The sequence below is a fragment of the Talpa occidentalis genome, unplaced genomic scaffold (genome assembly GCF_014898055.3).
Source record: "Talpa occidentalis isolate TD23 unplaced genomic scaffold, MPIMG_talOcc4v2.1 talOcc4.3, whole genome shotgun sequence".
NCBI lineage: Eukaryota > Metazoa > Chordata > Mammalia > Eulipotyphla > Talpidae > Talpa > Talpa occidentalis.
This window is the reverse complement of record NW_023603184.1, coordinates 70,803,370-70,824,592: the sequence shown is the minus strand read 5'-3', so window position 1 is coordinate 70,824,592 and position 21,223 is coordinate 70,803,370. Positions and strand designations below refer to the sequence as shown.

At 40.7% G+C, this 21,223-nt stretch overlaps 1 protein-coding gene across 18 annotated transcripts in view; it reads left to right on the top strand.

Annotated features, from left to right (window-relative positions):
- The window catches only part of NCKAP5 (NCK associated protein 5), a 1,249,968-nt gene that overhangs the window by 248,253 nt on the left and 980,492 nt on the right, over nt 1-21,223 (top strand). For 3 of the 18 annotated variants that reach the window (XM_054699652.1, XM_054699650.1, XM_054699662.1), the window contains one exon: nt 1,973-2,070. The exons of the other annotated variants lie outside the window; for them this stretch is intronic. The gene's annotated coding sequence lies outside the window, so the exon portion shown is untranslated. The remainder of the gene's footprint in view (nt 1-1,972; nt 2,071-21,223) is intronic. 18 annotated transcript variants of the gene reach the window in all.

The window sequence follows — 21,223 nt, the reverse complement described above, 5'->3', positions numbered from 1 at the left end:
AGACAAAGTGTGCCTGTGTTTGAATCTCACATTAACACAATTGTAAAACATGCATTCTTTTGTGTCTAGCTTCTTCTATTCAATGGAGTGTCTATGAGAGCAATCCATGTTGTTGCTTCTAGCAGCAGCTGTTTGTGTTTACTATGTGGTATTCCACTGGGTGGACATACTAGAGTTTATTTATCCATCCTTCTTGTAAAGGATATTTGGTTCTAGTTTTTGATTATATAATTAATATGACTATGGATAATCTGATAGGAATATGCCTAGGAGTAGAATTAATGAACCAAAGAATATGGAGATGATTAACTTCTATAGATAACAGCACATAGTTTATCAGTAGTGGTTGTACCAACTTACACACCCACCAGCAGCACCTGAGAGCTCTACTCAGTGTATGAGATCATATCCTAGTCAACACTTAGTACCAGCTGGTTAGTTTTAACCATTCTGGTAGAGTATATTGGTTCATCATGCCTCTAAGTGCATTTTTGTGATGGCTGGTAATGTTGCACCACTTTTCATATGCTAATTGATTATTCAGATAGCCTCTTTAGTGAAATTCTGATCAAGATTTTTGTCATTTAAAAATATTTGAGGGTTAGGGTTAGGTGCAGGGGTTATAACCAGAGCTATCAAGCTATAGCTAGCCACTGCAGCAAGAGTTTGATCCCTGGCTGGCCAGGGAGCAACCCACATGGCACACCAGACCTCTCCTGACTCATCTGCTGCTCCCCTCAGCAGTGTATTTCAGTAGATCTGCTTGTTCTGCTTCCCACTCTCTCTGGTGAATCCTCTCAGCCATGCCCCCTCACCTCTGACTAACACCCCAGTTCTTATATGCATGAATACATAAATCTTTAAAAAAATAAAAATATTTGATAACCTTTCCCAATTGATGTATAAACATTCTTTATATACTTTGAATATGAGTTCTTTGTCACATTCATGTATTTCATGCATCTCTTCCTTAGACTATATCTTGCCTTTTTACTCTCTCAATAGTGTCTTTTAAAACACAGAACTTCTGAAGTCCAATTTAGCCACCTTTTCTTATATGGTCAATAAGATCTGTTTAAAGCCTTAAACAGGTCAATGTGACCTGTTTAAGAAATCTTTAAGGGCCTCCCCGGTGGAACAGCATGTTGAGTGCAGCGCTGTGAAGCTGTCCACAGCCTCTGCAGCATGGATTCAATTCCCAGCTGGCCAGGGAGATTCCCACATGGCATGGCAGATCTCTCCTGTCATGCCCGCTGCTCCCCTCACCAGTGTATTTTGGTCGTCTGCTTGTTCTCCTCCCCACTCTGTCTCCTGTGAATCCGCTCACCCTCCCATGCCTCTGGCCTGTACACCAGCTCTTGTATAAAAATAAATAAATCTTTAAAAAACAAGAAATCTTTAAGCATATGATCCTCTCTTTATAATCTCCACAGAGACATAGGTCTCCATAGTGTATGTTCTTTGTCTAACCCATCACTGTCACTAGCTCCTCTGGGGTTGGGGTGAGTACAAATGGAATTCATTGGTGATTTTGCTGGTGTATGAGCAGCAGTGGCCTTGGGTTGAGCCATATCCAAGTTCCCAAGTCCCAAAGGACTTTACAGATGTCAAGGACAGGGAGCAACTAAGTGTGATGTGTGTCATCATAGGAAACTTTGTTAGGCAATTAGGGACCATCTCAGTTACAGAAACCCATAAGATAAAATTTATAATTCCATTTATAATTAGCTAATCATAGGTACCCTGTGGTAGATTCACACTTCAGAACCGAGACACTTATTTCTCCCAGTCCCAGTTTGATCCAGGGATGTTGACTGGTGAGGTTTTATAGTTAATTATCTTCAGGAATCATCCCCATATGGACCTGCTCTGAAGGATCCCCTCATTCCTAGAATATCAGTTAAGACCTCTTTTGCAATTAAATTTCAATTTATTTTCTCCCTCTAATTACTTTATCTTCACTCCTTTACAGGCATGGAGCTCAGGAGCCCTCTTCCTGAAACTTCCTCTAAGCAAATATAAAAGGAGCTTAGAGCCTGCATTCCAGGACATACTCAGGGACCTCAAGAGGTGAGTAGCATATTTGCTGCTACTGTAGCTTATGAACATTGATTTCTCCATTCTCAAAAAGTTTAAATAACAAGGTACTGGTGCTAGGAATGCTACACCATATTCTGCAGGATTCTCATTAATCTAGGATCCAGTGTAAGCATTCTCCCTAGAGTGATATCGGCCAAGGGACAAATCCTCAGGCATCTTGAGGTTAGAAGATAACCATAGAACCAGCCCTTCATTTTTTGTTGTTTGTATGCTAACTCATACCCAACAAAGCAGAAAAATCAGGTTCATGCTTAGAAGTTTTACGTTTCTTGGAGTTTTGTGCAAGAACATGAGAGCTTACTGACAACCAACCTATGACCAATGACCAGAGGTTACCTGGTTTTCCTCTTATCTTCAACTCTGTCCTACTCTCCTAGGAACCTCCACCCCTTGCATTTCTTTCTTTCTTTTTTTCTTTCTTTCTTTTTTTCAAGATTTATTTATTTATTTATACAAGCACTGGGTACAGTCAGAAGCGTGGGAGGGCGAGAGAATTCACCAGAGCCAGAACGGGGAGCAGAGCAGGGGAGCAGAGCAGGCAGAAGGACCAAAGTACACTGCTGAGGGAGCAGCGGGTGGCAAGAGAGGTCCAAGCGCCATGTGGGACCCTCCTCCGGAGGCCGGGGAGCAGCCGGGGATCGAACCGGCGCTGCAGAGGCTGCGGGCAGCTTCGCAACCCAGCTCAACCGCTGCGCCACCAGGGGAGGCCCTTTTTTTTTTTTTTAATAGATTTTTTTTTTAAACAATTTCTTTTTTTTTTTTTAAGATTGATTTATTTATTTATACAAGCACTGGGTATACTCAGAAGTGCGGGAGGGTAAGAGAATTCACCAGAGCCAGAGCGGGGAGCAGAACAGGCAGACTGATGAAATACACTGCTGAGGGGAGCAGTGGGCACTGCAGGAGAGGTCTGCGTGCCATGTGGGACCCTCGCCACCAGCTGGGGATTGAACCGGCGCTGCAGAGGCTGCAGGCAGCTTCGCAGCCCAGCACTCAACCACTGAGCCACTGGGGAGGCCCCACCCCTTGCATTTCTAAGCCCTTGGCTACACCTTGGCCTTAGAGGTGCACATAACTATAGAATGATTCAGCTGTTTATAACACTGCATTTCTGCATTCTGACAACCCCTCAGTGCTGGGCAAATAGAGACCACTGATACGTCACTTTGTCAGGTATGATCAGGAATCTTATTAAAGGAAGAGATGAATTTTTCTGATTGTTGAAGCATCAGTACTGTCTTTTTAGTACCTACTTACAATATTTAAATATTTTTTAAAAATCAAAAAAATATTTCTCAGAATTTAGTGAGGTTGAAAGACATGCTGTATTCTGAATATATCAGAATTAGAATAACTATCATGTAATGAAAGAGAGCCCTTTTCAAAACATCATACTGAGGTTAAAAATATGTATTTTGGTAAACAGAAAGTAACTGAGAAGGCATCTTTTTCTTAGTAGCTTTCTCATCATTACATTCTGAAAGATACATGGGTTACTTTTCTCTTTATTTGAAGATTTTATGAAATGCTCAATTGTTGAGCTACTGGGTACTGCTGCTGATGAAAACTTGTCCAATATGCCAAATTGAAGGGAGTAGAGGAAGTCTGGCAGCAGCAGCAGCAGCACAGCACCCAACATAGTCACAAATTCCAATTAAAGGAGTAGAGCTCTGAGAGTGAATATAAAATATGGGCATCTCCTGTTTTTCCAGTTTTTGTTGCAACTTTGCTTTTATATTAGTAACAATTAGAACTACAGTAGTATCTATTTTCAATAACTGAAAATAATTTCAAGAGGATTTGTGCTTTTTTGACAAAAGATAAAAAAAGTTCAAGTAGGTACAACATTGGTTTTTCATCAGCCTTCTTAGAGACGGTAAGAGAGCCTCCTGCCTTGGGAACCACTTTATACTGTCTACATACCATATAATTCCTGCTTTTACTGTATGTGAGTGTGATTTTAGGTTTTATGTGTTATTTGGTAGGTTATTTTTGGGGTCTGGGAATATCACAAATCTTTGTATTAAATTACTGGTGATTGCTTCTTCACTTCCTGTCAATTGTTTACAAAATGTTTCATAAGAATACTCTATTTTGGATAGTGGTTGAAACTTTTAAAGTGTTAGGAGACTGCCAAAATATGAAAGTGACTTCTTGCTTAAAGTTGTGTTTTTTTAATTAATTAATTAATTTATTTTTAAAGACTTATTTTATTTATACAAGAGCTGGGGTACAGGCCAGATGCGCGGGAGAGTGAGAGGATTCCCCAGAGACAGAGCGGGGAGCAGAACAGGCAGAATGATGAAATACACTGATGAGGGGAACAGCAAGTGAGACAGGAGAGGTCTGCTCGCCATGTGGGTTGCTCCGAGGCCGGCGGGGATCAAACCGGCACTGCAGAGGCTGTGGACAGCTTCACAGTGCTGTGCTCAACCACCTGCACCACCAGGGAGGCCCTTAAAGTTGTGTTTTAAGGATTATAGGTGCTTTAGCAATAGTTGCTAAATATTGTGAGGGGGTTCATTTTTCTCACATAAAATGAAATCAGAAGGTAGCAAGTATTGGACTGTGGCTCCACTTATCATGGAGACCAATTGTTTATGTTTAGCCATTCTTGAGGTGTTGTTAGGTCTTCTTGCTTGTTTTCATAGTTCTAAGATAGTTGATCCACCACCACTGTTGTCTGTGTTCCAGTAGAGGAGGTGGGGAAGAGTGAAGGATAAAAATGCCTGAGGAATTAAAAGGGCTTTCTTAACTGCATCATCTAAATTCTTAACTGCATCATCTAATTTCTTAACTGCGTCATCTAATTTCTACTGATGGCTGGGACTGTGTCACGTGGCTACCTACCCATCTCACTGGTTAGACTGTTTCACATGCATACCTACTTCTCTTATTGGCCACGTTTGTCTCACATCACCACCTGTGACTGGACAGGGGTTGAGAAAGAAGTTTTTATTAGCTGGGGAACAGCATTGCTTTGCAATCCTTCTCTGCCATAAACCCGGGTTCTTTTAGTGGGGAAAGAAAAAGATGCAGGTAGGCAGCTATCAGTGTTTGGCAAAAGAGGGCATCTTCTATTTCTCCTGCCTGAAGGTAGGATAGAAATTGATGTCTGATTAGGGCATCTGCTTGGATAGAGGGTGTGTATACTGTGTAAGCTCCAGGTTAAGTACTGTACAAAGTCCCTGGGTGAGATGAAATGCTAAGTGAATGGGAATAAGCAGTCAGAAGACTTCATAGGACTCTGAATAAAATTAAAGAAAATGTTATTTGAGTGCAATGTAAAGGAAAAATGATACAAACTTATGTAGTAAAAATACTTTATAATCAATCTAGTATGAGTTCTTGCAGCATCAAATATTGTGACTAATGCTGTGTTGTTGATTTGAGAGATAATAACAATTTGTTTTCTCTGCCTTTGGATAATCATATTCTCATTGGTGGTATAGGACTAATAAATGAAAAGTTAAAAATTAACCAGCTGAATAACTTTTCAATAAGACACTTAGAGGGTTCTGGATCGGAGTTGTCACACTTCCTGGAGAAAAGGAGGCATGTCTGGAAACTTGAATGGGGGATTGGATGAGGCAGTTAGAGAAGACAGTACAAAAGGAACAGAATTAACAGTCTTGATTATAGGCTGACCTATTTTGGGTGAGGAACTGTGAGAATATCATTCTAATAGCAAAGTATATAGAGACTGCTTGTTACTTACATATTATTATCTTCTTCATTTTCCTGTGTAGAAAAACCTCCGTTTTATTGACTGTAGTATTTCCATTTATAAGACTGTATCTCCCAGCATGTAGCAAAAATGGTTAATGAGGTATAAACATAAACCTGTGGGTGAGACTGGTACTTCCAGAATGAATCTTTGAAAGGATCTGAAGCAGTTGTAAATATATGGCCTTTTTTTTTTTTTTTGTCCTTTTCATCTTTTCTTCTGTCTAGAACATTGATGAGATGGTCGGAGCCACAGTGGCTATGTTATGACTCTGATATCATTTTCAAATTGAAAACTACAAGATAAAGATTGTAGAGTAAAAAGTACACAGCATCTGACTGTTTGGTGACCATGGAGCTACCATACAAATATGTGTGTGTGTGTGCGTATATATATATATATATATATACACGCACACACACACACATACATACATGTATTTAACAAACTCCTCCATGGAGTTTGCTGAGGGCCTACCTTGGTGGGTTTTCCAGGTCCTGTCCCAGGGCTTGCTGAGTTCTGCCAAGAGTTACTGCCAGTGGAGCTGCTTCCAGGACCCACCACAGAGCTCGGCAGAGTCTGTGCCAATATCTACAGAGGCCTTCTATAGGGTCTACTTCCAGGTCCTGACCCAGGGCTTGCTGAGGTCTGCCAAGGGTTAGCATGTAAGTGTCTTCCCAGTTGCATTCTGCTTCTTACCAGGCCCTGGGCCACTGGGGCTCACCTTACCTGCCCAGGTGACTTCCTGCTTGCCCTATGCCACTGCTCAGTAGGGTTGCTCTCCTCCAGAGGGCCTTACCCCTAGTATGTACTATAATAATCTATTTTTTTTTTTTTTGATCAGGAGTTGTTGGCTTTGTTCTGTTGTAATCTATCTGTGAATATGTGGAAGAGGCAAGCCCAAAGTCTTTACTCTACCACCAACTTGCTGTGCCTCCCAACCTCATTTAAAAATGTTTCTGTATATTTTCACAGAACTCTAGAGAGAAGGAGAGGGATTGAAAACAGAGGAAAACACAGGGATTAAATATATGAGTATGAGTATGGGAAAGGAATGGGCTACTAACAACTCCTTTTGAGAAGAATTACTGTCCACATGTGAGAACAATTAGCTGATGGCCCCCAACTGGTCACGCCTTCAGGTTTTGGGTCAGCTAGTTTGCCATATATTCCATATATTCCATATATACGCCATATATTCCATGGCGTATATGTACCACATCTTCTTGATCCAGTCATCTATTTTTGGGCATTTGGGCTGTTTCCAAAGCTTAGCTATTGTAAACAGTGCTGCTATAAACATAGGGGTGCAGGTGCTCTTTGGAGTTGATGTTTCTGTGTCCTTTGGGTAAATACCTAGGAGTGGAATTGCTGGATCATATGGAAGCTCTATGTTTAGTAGGTCCAGAAATCTCCACACAGCTCTCCATAGTGGCTGGACCAGTTTGCACTCCCACCCTTTTTTCTTTTAAATGAGACACCTGGCCTGTCTTAGGTTGGCATATTCCGTGACCAGCCTTACCTGTCATCGCTAATCCAGCGCACTTGGTCCGGACCGCTGTCTTAGGTTGGTCTGGAGGGGCTACGCTCTTACCCTTCTTTGGCTCTCAGGTTCTCTAGGGCTGAGTTGACCCATCCAGATGCCACCGGGGAGTCCTGGTCAAGTACCATGGCGCCAAGTACTTGCCTGACTGTAATAGCACGTTTTTTGTTTCGCTTCCGTAGCCGACAGAGAAACAATATGCCGCATGGAGAAACCATATGCCGAATGCACAAACAGCAACTCTGGGAGGAGTCCTCTAAACCAGGCAATGAGACCCTCACTCGTAACAGGGGTAACCCGAGTGTTGTTAACAGTTATGAGCTGTCTCGCCAATTGAGCAGTCAGGTTCAGGAGCTGGTGGTTCCAAGGTCTTTTGATTACACTATTTAACTTATTTACTTCCATAAACATATTTTTCACCATAACAGGAATTACACAAATAAAACTGTACAAAAAGTTACAATACATGTGAGCAGTTAACAAAAGTGTGTCTATCTCTTTTACATCAGAGCTATCTGTTAATTAAGCATCAAAAGTCCATTTCATAAATGTTCATTCATATCTTGCTGTGTTGATAACGCAAAAACAACATTGGCAGCTAAATTGTTTATAATGTCAGCATTTGCAGCAGTTTGAGTGACAGAGACGGCGGCAGCAGCCATAGCCGCGGCCACCGCTATTGAAACAGCGAAACAGCTGTAGTGATGCCAAAATCATGTCTCCTCCTAGGTAGAACAGGGAAAGGAAAGATGTGCAGAAACATCCATGGGTATCACTAAAATAGAAGGCAGACGATCGATCACTGCCCTCTCCGCACTCCGGGTCCAGCAGGCAGAGAGGGCGCAGGGCTCCACTGAACATTCAACACAGTTGCATTTTCTGCATTATTGGAGAGGACAAAAAAGAAGGAGGGGACAGGCAAACAACAGTAGACAAAGTCTCTGATCTGTTATTTTGGATACTAACGGATTGTTCAATGGTAGAACTAATGTTTGCAGATTAAATGTCATTAAATAATTTCACCTCACCCTGGCCCAACAGGGCACTATCCAATGGCTTGGAAGCCAGACTAGTAGTAAGATTAGTGGCAAACACTTGCGGAAAAATGGAATCATGACGATCAAAAAGGAGCAAAAAAGGCAGCTGATGCACAATCGCCCATCGTACTGACATCTGGGACGCTTGTGTCATCAAGGTTAGCAGGGTCAGGTATATTAACAAACTGAACCAATTGAGCGGGAACCCATCGGGGCGCTTCCACATCCTGTGGGAAAAGACAAATGCTGCCGGGCAGCTGTATTAATACTGGTGCGGGTGGTTGCCACTCATTATTAACCTGGTCCTTCCATCTCGCTTGCAGCATCGTGACCTGCCGAGGGTCTGGCGACCAGTGCCGATCAGCAGCTGACCGCCCCTGGGCATCGAGGGTCAAAAAATTAAGAGTAAAGAGAGCTGTAGTCAAACGGTCCCTGGGGGAGTGTTCTCCCCATTTGTTTTAAAAGCATAGTTTTCAGAGAACCATGGGCACGTTCAACTACACCCTGCCCCTGCGGGTTGTATGGAATTCCCGTTTTGTGCACAATGCGATGGCCCACACAAAAGGAGGCAAAAGCCTTACTGGTATAACCAGGACCGTTATCTGTCTTAATGACACATGGGTGGCCCATTACCACAAACACTTGTAACCAATGTGAGCGGACATCAGAAGTCTTTTCACCACAATGTGGGGAGGCAAAAAGAAAACCAGAGAATGTGTCGATGGAGACATGTACTCTAGTAAGCACCCCTTGAGAATCTGTCCCTTCCACGACTGGGTAAGCATAATTAAGAGCCTGGGAAACCAGGGCTCTTTCCATCATAGAGCACAGTCTTTCCATTAACGGAAGATCAACCCTGTCGAGTGTTCTAGGAGGTGGCGCAGGAGGTGGCTCCCCAGGTGTTTTCCATCTCCTTTTACGCTTCCTTGGCTTATAACAACCGAGACCTTTCTCATCCTGTTCCTCCTCTCCTCCCGACTCATCAGTAGAATAATCTAGGGGAGGGGCTGTTGGTATTTTTTGAGTAGAGGAAGGGGGACTTACTGATGTAGAACTCATTATGGAACTTATATCTTCTTCCTCCGTTTGTCTCGCTGTCCTGATGGCCTCAGTGGCTAACTGAGCGGCAGCAGTGCCACCGGCATTAAGAGCATCTCCCACCACTCCCCAGACCGTCAAAGTAGTGCCAGGAAGAGACTCAAGACCATATAATTGCTGATGTAAGACGATATCTCCTTTCACCTTATTCCATTTGGCACTATCGACCCGATCCTGCTCCAGAAACCACTTACTAGTGATACTAAGGGTCTCTACAAATCTTTTAAGAATTTTTCTACTGAGAGGAACCCCAAATTTTTTTAGGAGAGCTTCCAGGGAAATAACTAACTGCCCCTTGGACATTGAATTGCCCATGATCCCAGCTACCTTACCTTACTTTACTTTACTTGCCGGCTCACCACAGCTGGTTCCTTCGTTCTTTTTCGTGCCGCACGTTGGGCGCCACCTGTCCCGACCCGCGGGATTCGGAGGCACGAAAAGAGAAGGGCTGAGGATTGAAATGAGGGGCTTGAGACAACTTGACGCTAGCGATTCCTTCTTTATTTTCCCTTTACCTTCTCTTACTTTTCCCTGTCTTTCTACCTTCCCTGACCTTCTCTCTGCTCCTCTCACGGTAACCTCTCGACCTTCTCGTGGTTCTCTTCTTATATCCTGGTAGCTCCTCCCATCGGACCTCCCAGTCTCATTTGACTAACAGGAAACACCTGTGGTTTCTCAGCATGGCACATGTGTTGCGCAACACGGCGCATGCTCCAGGCGGCTCCGGACACAAAATAGACAACCCTCTAGCTAAACTCACTAAGAAAAAAAAGGGAGGAAACTATTAAATAGAGTCGGAAATGAAAGAGAAGTTATTACAGACACCTCAGAAATACAGAGGATTAAAAGACACTATTATGAATGTCTTGATGCCAAAAAATTGGAAATTCTGGAAGAAGTGGGAAAATTCATGGAAGCAGACATCTTTGCAAGTCTGCTTCGGGAAGAAATAGAAAACCTGAACCTGAACAGACCAATTACAAGGAAGGATATTGAAACAGTAATCAAAAATCTCTCCAAAAACAAACGCCCAGGACCAGTCATGTAGTGAGTTTTACCAAACCTTCCTATCCTTCTCAGACTTTTCCCCCCAAAAACCAAAAAACCAAAAAAACAAAATCCAAAAACTGAGTAGGAAACAATGCTCCCAAACACATTTTATGAGCCCAGCATTACTCTCATACCAAAAGCATATAACACAAGAAAAGAAACTCACAGATCAATATCCTTAATGAACACAGATGCAGAAATCCTCAGTGATATCTTAGTAAATCAAATTCAACCATACATTAAGAGAATTGTAACTAAGTGGGAGTTATTACAAGAATCCAAGGATGTTTCAACATATGCAAATAAATCTGTGTCATTCATTGTATCAACAAAAGGAAAGACAAAAATTATATGATTATATCAATTGGTGCCGAGAAGGCATTTGACAAGATTCAGCATCCATTTATGATATAGATGCTTAGTAAAATGGAGATAGAAGGATCATACCTCAACATAATAAAGACCTTATATGCCAAACCCAAAGCCAGCGTTATAGGGATTATGCAAGTGGAATAAGTCAGAAGGAAAAACAAATACTGGGTGAATTCACTCAGTTGGAATACAGAGGAAAAAAAGGAGATTGGACAAAACTAAAAACAAAACAAGCCTTAGAAATGTGACTGCAGAATTAAGGCTACTAGTGAGGTTGGAAGACTAGAACAGAGTTCTCACCCAGGCACAGTCAACACAAACTACAGAATCCAGCCAAACAGGTGCCTTGCATCTATTACAGAAAGTGTTGCTGCTTTGCTGCTCCAGGAGAAGGAAGGCAGAGTATCCTCCCTGCTCAGCAATGGCTCAGCCATTGAGGGGTGCCATAACCCAGCCAATGAGAAGCCACTACACTTCCAACTTCCCTTTTCTTCCTGTGGACACTTTACAACAGGTCCTCTAAAATCTACTTAACAAGTTTTCTTTCTTTGAAGGAAGAGTGCTGAGTGTTTCACCTTGAGACTACTCTTCCTAACATTTTTGTTGTTGCTTCAGAATAGAGCCATTTTGCTGGGTGAAATAATTAGTTGCTTAATTGTTTAAGGCAACAGTCCCTCAACTAGACTTCTGGCACCATGTTCCCTATGGAGTTCCAAATCCTTGCTTGCAACTGAAACATTTCTTGACCTTGGATATCCACTTATTGCTGAGGTGTTTGTCTTCAGTTTCTGCTGCTGAATGGTGTGGATGGTAAAAGAACTTGACAGCCTCCTAACTTGAGGGCTTAGAGTGCTGATTCTCTGGGGTGGGAGTGGGCATGCCAAGAAGAGAAAAGTTTCCATGCCGGCTACTGCTTGTTCTTGGCCAAAATGTTTAAAAAGCAGCAAACTTCACAGCTCAGAGATGACTCTTTTTCTTTTTTTTTTTTCTCTTCAGAGATGACTCTTCTTGACTGACCTCCTGTTCATGTAGTTTTTAAATTTTATTTTCTATATTTTAAAAGGACAAGTTCATTGGGCAAAGGAGAACAAAAGAGAGAGGCATCTCTCTAGTCACAGGTGGGCAGGAGAGCTGTCCCATAGTTTTAGTATTAATACTATTTCTTAAGAACTGTAACCCAAGTTGTGTTCTGCTAAGATGGCTAATGCTTCCTGCCCAAACAGCCTGTGTTCATTCACTGGATAGCAGAGGGAGCGAGCTGGGTCTAGCTACCTGCTGACCAGATGCCCTTCCTTGTGGGGGAGACTCCATTTATGTCACTCTGACACCTGCGTGACCCTATTTCATCCTCACAGTCACCTTGCAACAAACCGCATTCACTTTTTAACCTCCTAGTCGAGGTGCCTGTGTTGAGGTGATGATCCTGAGGCCACCAAGAGCACCAGACTATGAACTCAGATCTCCCTAGAAGCAAAGCTCACACACTTTCTGATGGTCAATGCCCAATAGAAGAGTTCAAACTTTATGGATTCATCTATTCGTTTGTTCAGCAAATGATCATTAGATACGACTATGAGCCTATTTCTGCTTCCAGGCAGCTTTTGTTTTAGTGGAAGTACTGACAATAGTTTCATTCATAATATCAGCTAATGTGGATTAAACATTGCCAGACAGCTGAGCCATTCTATCTATCCTCTGACAGCACCTGATCAAGAAGTAAGAGTTACTTTAAATTTGTACTTTGCAACTGAAGAAACTGAGGCTCAGCCAGTTAAGTACCTTGTTCAAGGTCAGGTAAATGGCAAGTAGGGATTTAATCTTGGGAAGTCTGAAGTCAGGGCTTGTGTACTGAATTACTGGACTATCTGAATGTTCCACTAGGGAGTGAGGAGGCATAGAAGGTCTTAAAACAAAGCCTGGTGAGCTAAAAGTCACCAGTAAGAGGTAATACAGGACACCATTTTGCTGGCAAGGATGCCCTCAAATGCACCAGAAATGACAGTGTGCTGGGCCCATTTCTCGCTGCTAATCCTAGTCTCCAAGGTAGATGTTGCTGAGTCCAAGATAGTCACAAGACATGGGCTGAGACAATGGAGGAGTCCCTGTGGGGACTAATTTTTTAAAATAAGCTTCAGTGAAGATGAAAGACCACATTGGTATATTGTTACAATTACAAGTCCATAAAATCAATTCCTGGATTATGGACAATGCATGTAGTAAGCACAGACAATTTCTTTCCAATTAAGAAGAAGAAAAGAAGATGACCCCTCTTGCTCTAGAATAAAAAGAAGGACATGTTGTTTCTCACAGGTGGTGTGTGGTATGAGTGCCAGTGCTTTCATGTATCAGGAAGAGGTAGCATTTGACTCCTAGACATTTCTGAGGGCTACTTCAGTGAACAAAGATTTCCAAAGCCCATATATATAAATATGTAACTTTTGTTCAGAAGACATTTTATGTGAAAATTCAATATTTAAAACAAATCCAAGAGGAGCCACCATGACGGGAGGATAGGTTCTCTAAGTTTATGGTTTCCTCTGAGTCCGCCCCTAGGAGTGGATCCGGAAACCGCAGGGAAAATTCAACTTCCATGTCTGCGTGCAAGCAAAATTTCCTCTTTATTGTGATACAAGAATACTTTGGGGGGGGGTCATCAGACAGGAGAAGCTTTAGCAACCATCAAACAAGGAGATAGGAAATAACAGGTATAGGAAAGTGTATGTTCAGAAGGGGGGCATCCATGAACCCATAGTTGCAAGTATGGGAAAAGACCTGGAAATTTGCTGCTCTAGCTATGGGCATCTGGAATGCTGGACTTGGTCAGAAAAAAGAAGGTGAGGTGGTGGATTTAGAGATACATTCCTTCTTCCTTGGGGCATTTGGGTGAGGAATTAAAGGGAATGTCCCTGTTATCCTGCAATCATGGTGATTTGTGGGGGTAGGATATTATGATCCAAGCATATGGTCTGAGATATACTATAAAGTCATTTCCAGTCATAAATTAGTATATGACTGGAGTTAAGGATTCCATCCAATTATAAGATTTGTGATGCTTATTTTTAATGTTTTTGGTTTGGATCTCAGAAGAGAAATACAAACCACATTTGGGCTTTCATGTTTAGATGAAGCAATGTTTGCATGCAGTTGATTCCAAATACTTTTTAGTAGTGGAACTGTTTTCAAATTAAATCTTTGTTGGAATTCCATGATAGTGGATAGACTGCAGTATTTTAGCAGCTTGGAAGTTCAAATGTAAAACATCTATTTAATGGAAAATTAATCAAGGAAATAAATGGAGTCTGTTAGGACGCTGCATAATATTTGAAATTAGAAGTTAATATCACAAACATTTTGTCAGTTCCAGCATTGCTTTGTTCCTTTTTTTTTTCTTTTTGCTTGTTACCACACATTTTAGGAAATAGTGGTTTGCACAGATAAATGGCAGTAAAAGTTAAGTATTTTTAAGTAACTTGCTGTTTATTCTGAGAATATGCCTTAATTAATCAAAGGTAACAGAACTTTTTTCCTGTTTTATTTCAGAATAAGGTTTATTGGAACCAAGAGCTGTTTCCCATGAGCTAAGTTTTTAAAATTAAAGTTGGATTCTTTGGTAGGTTATGCATTCTTTGGTAGGTTATGGTTATGTTACACGGTGCTATTTATTTCTTCTGTATGGTTTTCCTCTCTTAAATTGCAACTGTTCTTAGTGGTACCAGTATCTCTTTGAACAACCTGTGCACCACCAGTGATATATCATTTCACTGGCTGTACTGTCCACCAGTCCAACTTCTTTGGACAAACTTGGCATAAAGCATCTTATGTCACCTTTGAATAATGGGAGAGTATACTGAGATTAAGGACATATCCTCTGCGTAACAAAGATTTCTAACTGTCTTTTTATATCTATTTATCCTTCTTCCTTTAAAATGGGACCCCACAATAATGACCAAACTAGAAGACATTTCCCAGAGGTCTTTTCAATAAGATAAAGCCATGTGAACTAGTCCTAATCAGTGACATATAAAAAGCGTATTGTGTGGATCTTCTAGGGCCTTTCTTATGGCAGATTCAGGTACAGGGTATTATCCTCTTCTGTTCTTCCGCACTTTCCTCTTTTCATCTGGAATGTGAATATGAAGGCTGGAGTTCCATCAACCACCTTGTATCTGGAACTTGAGATGATGTGGAGGATGTCAGTTTAAGGATTATGATTCACAATGATTGAAGAAGTTTGAGTTTTTGGGACTCTGCAATCTTTCTGCTAACTCTGGAGTCCCTGAACTTCCAAGTTTCTGAACTTCCTTTACTTCTACTTGTTTAAGTTATGCTAGTACATAGCCCAACTTAATTCTGACTGATGTCATTAAAATGGAAGTCTTGGGGGCCTCCCCTAGTGGCACAGGGGTTGAGTGCTGGGCTGCGAAGCTGCAAGCAGCCTCTGCAGCACCGGTTTGATCCCCGCCTGCCAGGTGAGGGTCCCACATGGCGCGCAGCCCTCTCCTGCCACGCCTGCTGCTCCCCTCAGCAGTGTACTTCGGTCCTTCTGCCTGTTCTGCTCCCCACTCTGGCTCTGGTGAATTCTCTCACCCTCCTGTGCTTCTGACTGTACCCAGTGCTTGTATAAATAAATAAATAAATCTTAAAAACAAAACAAAACAAAAAAAAAATGGAAGTCTTGGTCTAGAAGGACCTATCTGTCTTTAGTTTGGTAGATATGCCAGTTAATATCTTTTTAATTATGTATAATAGATATCTAAATAATTATGGATTAAGCAACCAAGTATTTAACTATTTTATACAATAGGAAGTTGGAACGTAGGCAATTAGGAAGTAGATTCAGTTTCTCAGTAATTTCATCATGGACCCAGTCTCTTTCCATTTTTTCTGCTCTAATAGTGCATGAATTTAGGAAATGTATCCTTTCCCAGTCTCAAAAAAAAAGAGCAATGAGACTGGTCTATCTTTTGGCAGTCTCTCTCTTTTTTTTTTTTTTTAAATCAAGGAAACATATTTCCAATATACCTTCAAGAGGACTTAGTTTTATTAGCTAGACTAGAAATCTTGCCTGCCACTGACAATCACTAACAAGGAAATGGATTACCATGATTGACGTAAAAGCAAACACAAATTATCCCTTGAGATTCTGCACATGACAACCTAAACAAAATCAAGATTTTAGGGGAGAGTGGATAAATGACTCCTGGGTGGGTAACATAATAGACTTTCCTAAGCTATTTTAAAAAGGGCATTAGGGGAAAAAAATAAAAAGAGCATTAGAACTGGCAAGTCAGCTAAAGAACAGTGACCTTAATTGAACCTATTAGTATGCAGGACCTCCTGGGACGTGCCTCTGACCACAAAGGAGGTGAGTACTAAACCCTACACTGGGCCTCCCTGGTGGTGTAAGGAGTTAAGGCGCAACCTATGAAGCTATCCAAAGCCACTGCAGCACGAGTTCAATCCCTGGCCAGGGAGCTACACACATGGTGCAGCAGACTTTTCCTGGCTCGCCTCTCCTGGCTCGCCCGCTGCTCCCCTCAGCAGTATATTTCAGTCAGTCTGCCTGTTCTGTTCCCCATTCTGTCTCTGGTGAATCCTCTCACCCACTCCTCACACCTCTGGCCTGTACCCTAGTTCTTGTATGCATAAATAAATAAATCTTAAAAAAAATAAACCCTATACTGGCTCAGTGGAAGCCAGAGAACACTAACAGGAAGGAATTTTCTTAGGAAACATTGTTGCAGAGTATGGACTCCACACTTAGGGTCTTCCTCTGCATGTAGGGTGAAGCTACAGATGATGTCCTGCTTTGCAAAGTCCATGTTCACCAGCCTCATTTATCTGGTACTGCTGGGCAATGAAGTTGACTGCATTAACAAATAATCTCATAATTTAAAAGGCTAAAACCTTTATTAAGTTTACCTAGAATATAATTATTTTGACTTCTTAGCTAAAATACATTAAATATTTAATATTTTTTTTCTGGGCAGGTAAGAGTCATCTTTAGGAACATCATTTTTTAACAGCTTTATTGAGATAATTTATTTTCCATAAAGTTCACCTGTTTTAATGCACAGTTCTTCGATAACACGCCCCCAAGTTTTATTGACATATAATTGACATACATCACTGTAGATATTTAAAGTTAACAGCAAAATAATATGACTTTCATATAGTCTGGAATGATTACTGCCATAAGGTTAGTTAGGATCCATTATCTGATATAGATACAATAAAACAGAGCAAAATAGGAAAAAAAATTTCCTTTGATGAGAACTTTTAGGATGTATTTGCTTAATTTTTGTATAGATCATATATAAATCATTTTAATATATTTAGAATTGTGTAACCATAATCAATATATAGATTTAGAACATTTAAAGCACCCCACAAGGAAACCCCATACTCATTAGCTGTCACTCCCCATTATCACTCTCCCATATTCCTCCGTCAGTTCCTCTAAGTTCTAGGCAACTACTAATTTATATGCCTCTGTAAATTGCTTATTCTAGATGTTTTTATATAAAAGGGATCACTGAATACATGGTCTTTTATGTGTGACTTAATTCACTGAAAGTTTTGAAGTCCTTCAATTTCCATCATGTATCAGTACTTCATTCTTACTGTGAAATCTCATTGCATTGTGTGGTTACATCACATTTTGTGTACCTTGTCATCCTTTGATGGATATTTGGATTGCTTTCATTTTTTGGCTAGTATGCATAATGTTACCATAATTTATATAATTTATATACATGGTTTTGGATGAATATAAATTCTCATTTTTAACAGCATCTTTTTTATAGTGTTTTGTAGAAGGGAATAATGTTAAATAATAGTTTTAGCATAAGTACTTATGAACATAAGGTATTGTATGACTTCTGTCCCACATCGTTTATTTTTTAGCAATAGTGATACTGTCAAGAACCATTAAGAAGGGTCTGAAGAAGGCAGAATTCCATCGGGAAAGAGGGCAGTGAGGTGTGTGTGTGTGTGTGTGTGTGTGCATATGTGTATCTTGCTTTAAGGTATAGTATCATTTACTAATCAGTCTTTTTCCATTAACTTACATCATCATGTCAACTCAATTAGCAACCAGCCATTGAAACCCAAGGAAGTACAAGGCATTTGTGTATCTCTGTATATTGGCTGTAGCTATTAAAGTTTTCTTTTATGCCTATCAGCTTCTCACTGTTCTCTGGCAGCTACTACCTACTTAGTATATCACTATTTGGTAGGGTGGAGTGTACACAGAATAATTCCAAAATCTTTTCATAAAGTGCATAATACTTTTATAAATCAGGGAACATTTTTCTTCTTTTTGTATGTTTGGATATGTGTCTGTGTATAGAGATAGAGGGTAATGATAACTACTTTTAGCTGGTTACTTCTTTTGCTAGTCAAGTTTTTTCCCTTTATGGTTTATTTATTTATGCATACAGTAAGTGGGGTACAGGCCAGAGGTGCGGGGGGTAAGAGGATTTACCAGAGACAGAGCGGGGAACAGAACAGGCAGACTGACTGAAATACATAGCCGAGGGGAACAGTGGGCAAGACAGGAGAGGTCTGCTGCACCATGTGGGTAGCTCCCTGGCCAGCCAGGGCTACGGATAACTTCACAGTGCAGTGCTTAACCCCTTGCACCATCAGGGAGGACCTAGACAAGTTTTTTTTTTTTTCATCCTGACTGTACATTAAGTCATATGAAGGAGATTTGTAAAGTGCCTGGGCCCCACTCCTAGAGATTCTGAACTAACGATCTAGGGTAAGACAGAGAGATTCATTTTATTAAAATATCCCCAGGTGATTTTATCCTGGCTTAAAAACTTCACATGCCAGAGTGTGACAGGACAGTCACTTTCCTGCAGCTTCTCAAGTCTTCTCCATAACCTGCATCGTGCATGTTAGTACATACTATTACCAATTTTAACAACATTTCTTGAACACTTATTATGTGCTAAACACTTTTAAACATTTAACATGCATCAACTCATTTAATAATTACAATGGCGCCTTCAAGTAGATGCTATTATCACATCTGCATTTTATAGATGAAGAAGCTGAGTCTCACAGTGGTTAGGTAACTTGCTCAACATTGTGTAACTAATAAATGTGGGAGAAAGATGAGATAGAATTGGAATTCAGTGTTAACCCTCATGCTCTATGGCGAGGAAGGAAAGAGCACTGAATGATTTGTTTTGGAATAAAAGTTATTGAGACAGTTTGGAAACCAGGTCTTTTCACGTCAAATAATAGCAACCTTGCTACTATTCCATGTTGTAATAATAAATTAGTTAAATCATCATTCCTAACTTTTCACTAGCATTTAGTAAGCGTCTGTTATCTAGACACTATGCAAAAGACATTATCTCGTTTAATTCTTATACCAACTTGCTGAAGTAGTTCCTATTATCTCCAATTTTTTTTTTTTTTTTTTTTTTAACATCAGGCAATTAAGTTTAGGAGGAGTAATGATGGTTCCCGAAGTTCTTGGTGGAGCTGGTAATAGAACCCTGGTCTGGGTGACTATCAGTTACCACTATTTTCATGGCCCTCTATGTATGTAACTACTAATGTCAACACAAGAATATTGCTATTCCCTTCATTCCTTCCAGTGACCTCTTGGTTGGGCCATCAGATTAAATTTTTTCCTTATTTAAATAAGATTTTCTAAATTAATACTGAATATCTAAAAAATATTTAAGATATCTAAATTAATATTTTCCTATATCCCTCATAAAGAAAAAAAGGAATAAAGGGTATTTTTTTAAAAAATGGAAAAATATAAAGATTTAATCTGTGTTTCTGGAGATCAAGGATAATTTCCTCTCATGTGGGTATGAACCATGTCCAAAGCCTGGGTGCATTGTGGAGGCAGAAGAACTTGTAGGGGGGAGAAGGTAAATGGAAGAGGAAGATTGAGAGTCATCTGGCCAAGGAAGTGAGGGAAGATGTTGTATGGAACCACAGATCTGACCCAATTTGCATAAGTCATAACTTTTTCTGGTGTAAGGAGTAATGCTTGACAGTTATTATAGAAGAAAGTATGAGACTGCATAGGATGAAAATTTTAAATTAGTTTCATGTTCTGGAAATAGTGAGACTGGAGGTCTTAAGTGCTCCAAATATGATAAGAACAAAGGGAGGGCTGGCATTGGCTCAAAGCTCATGGTGGCCATTTCAAAATTTATAAATGGAAAATAGGTGTTATACATTTGTTAGTTTAGAAATAAGAAACATGAAAGAATTGATAAAACTGTGGATTCATGGGCCTCCCCAGTGGCGCAGCGGTTGAGCACTGGGCTGCGAAGCTGCCCGCAGCCTCTGCAGCGCCGGTTCAATCCCCGGCTACCGGGCAGGCGAGGGTCCCACATGGTGTGCAGACCTCTTCTGCCGCGCCCAGTGCTCCCCTCAGCAGTGCACTTCGCCAGTCTGCCTGTTCTGCTCCCGACTCTGGCTCTGGTGAATTCTCTCACCCTCCCGCACTTCTGACTGTACCCAGTGCTTGTATAAATAAATAAATAAATCTTAAAAAAAAATACCCTGTAGATTAATGATAATTTCTTGGCAATAGTTTGCATGAAAGATGTAGTAAAAAGATCACATCTTTTTAATGGACTTGGCAAAATAGAATAGATATGGAGAAATTGTGTCATAGGTTGTAATATGATCACAGCATATTGCTGGTGAAAGATGAGTTTGACTTTTGTGAAAGAATTTAACTCTGATGGTCTTTATTCAAAGGCCCCCAATAAGTCTCAGCCCCCAATGGGCTACTTGGGAACATGTTGTATTCCTGACCACTTCGGAGTTTGGGTGTTTTTGGCAGTGATGTTGAATTCCATGAACTTCTATCCGGAGGTGATGAATTTATTGAACAAATGCGTTCTATCTAGAGAACAGGTCAGTTCACAGTCTGTCTCACACAGCCTCTGAAAGCCAGTGTTGTTATTCTCCCTGGGTGTGTGAGTATGTGTGTGTGTGGGCACACACATGTGAAGTTCTAGGTGGGAGCGGGGGTAGGGGGAAGGGGAAGGTCAATATTTATGACTGGGTTCCTAAGATTTTATTTTATTTTTCTTATTTCATTTCCATGATCAACATATTCCTCTGGTATCTAAGGCCCCCTGATTTCACATTTATAAGTGACTAAAAATAAAAGCTTATTATAGGAAATTAGATTCTTTCACTTTAGCTTATTTTTCATTTTTTACTCCATAAAAATGGAAAGAAATTCGATTACCAGAGAGAAAGCTTTCACTTAGAATGTTATTAAAACAAATACTCCAAATGCCT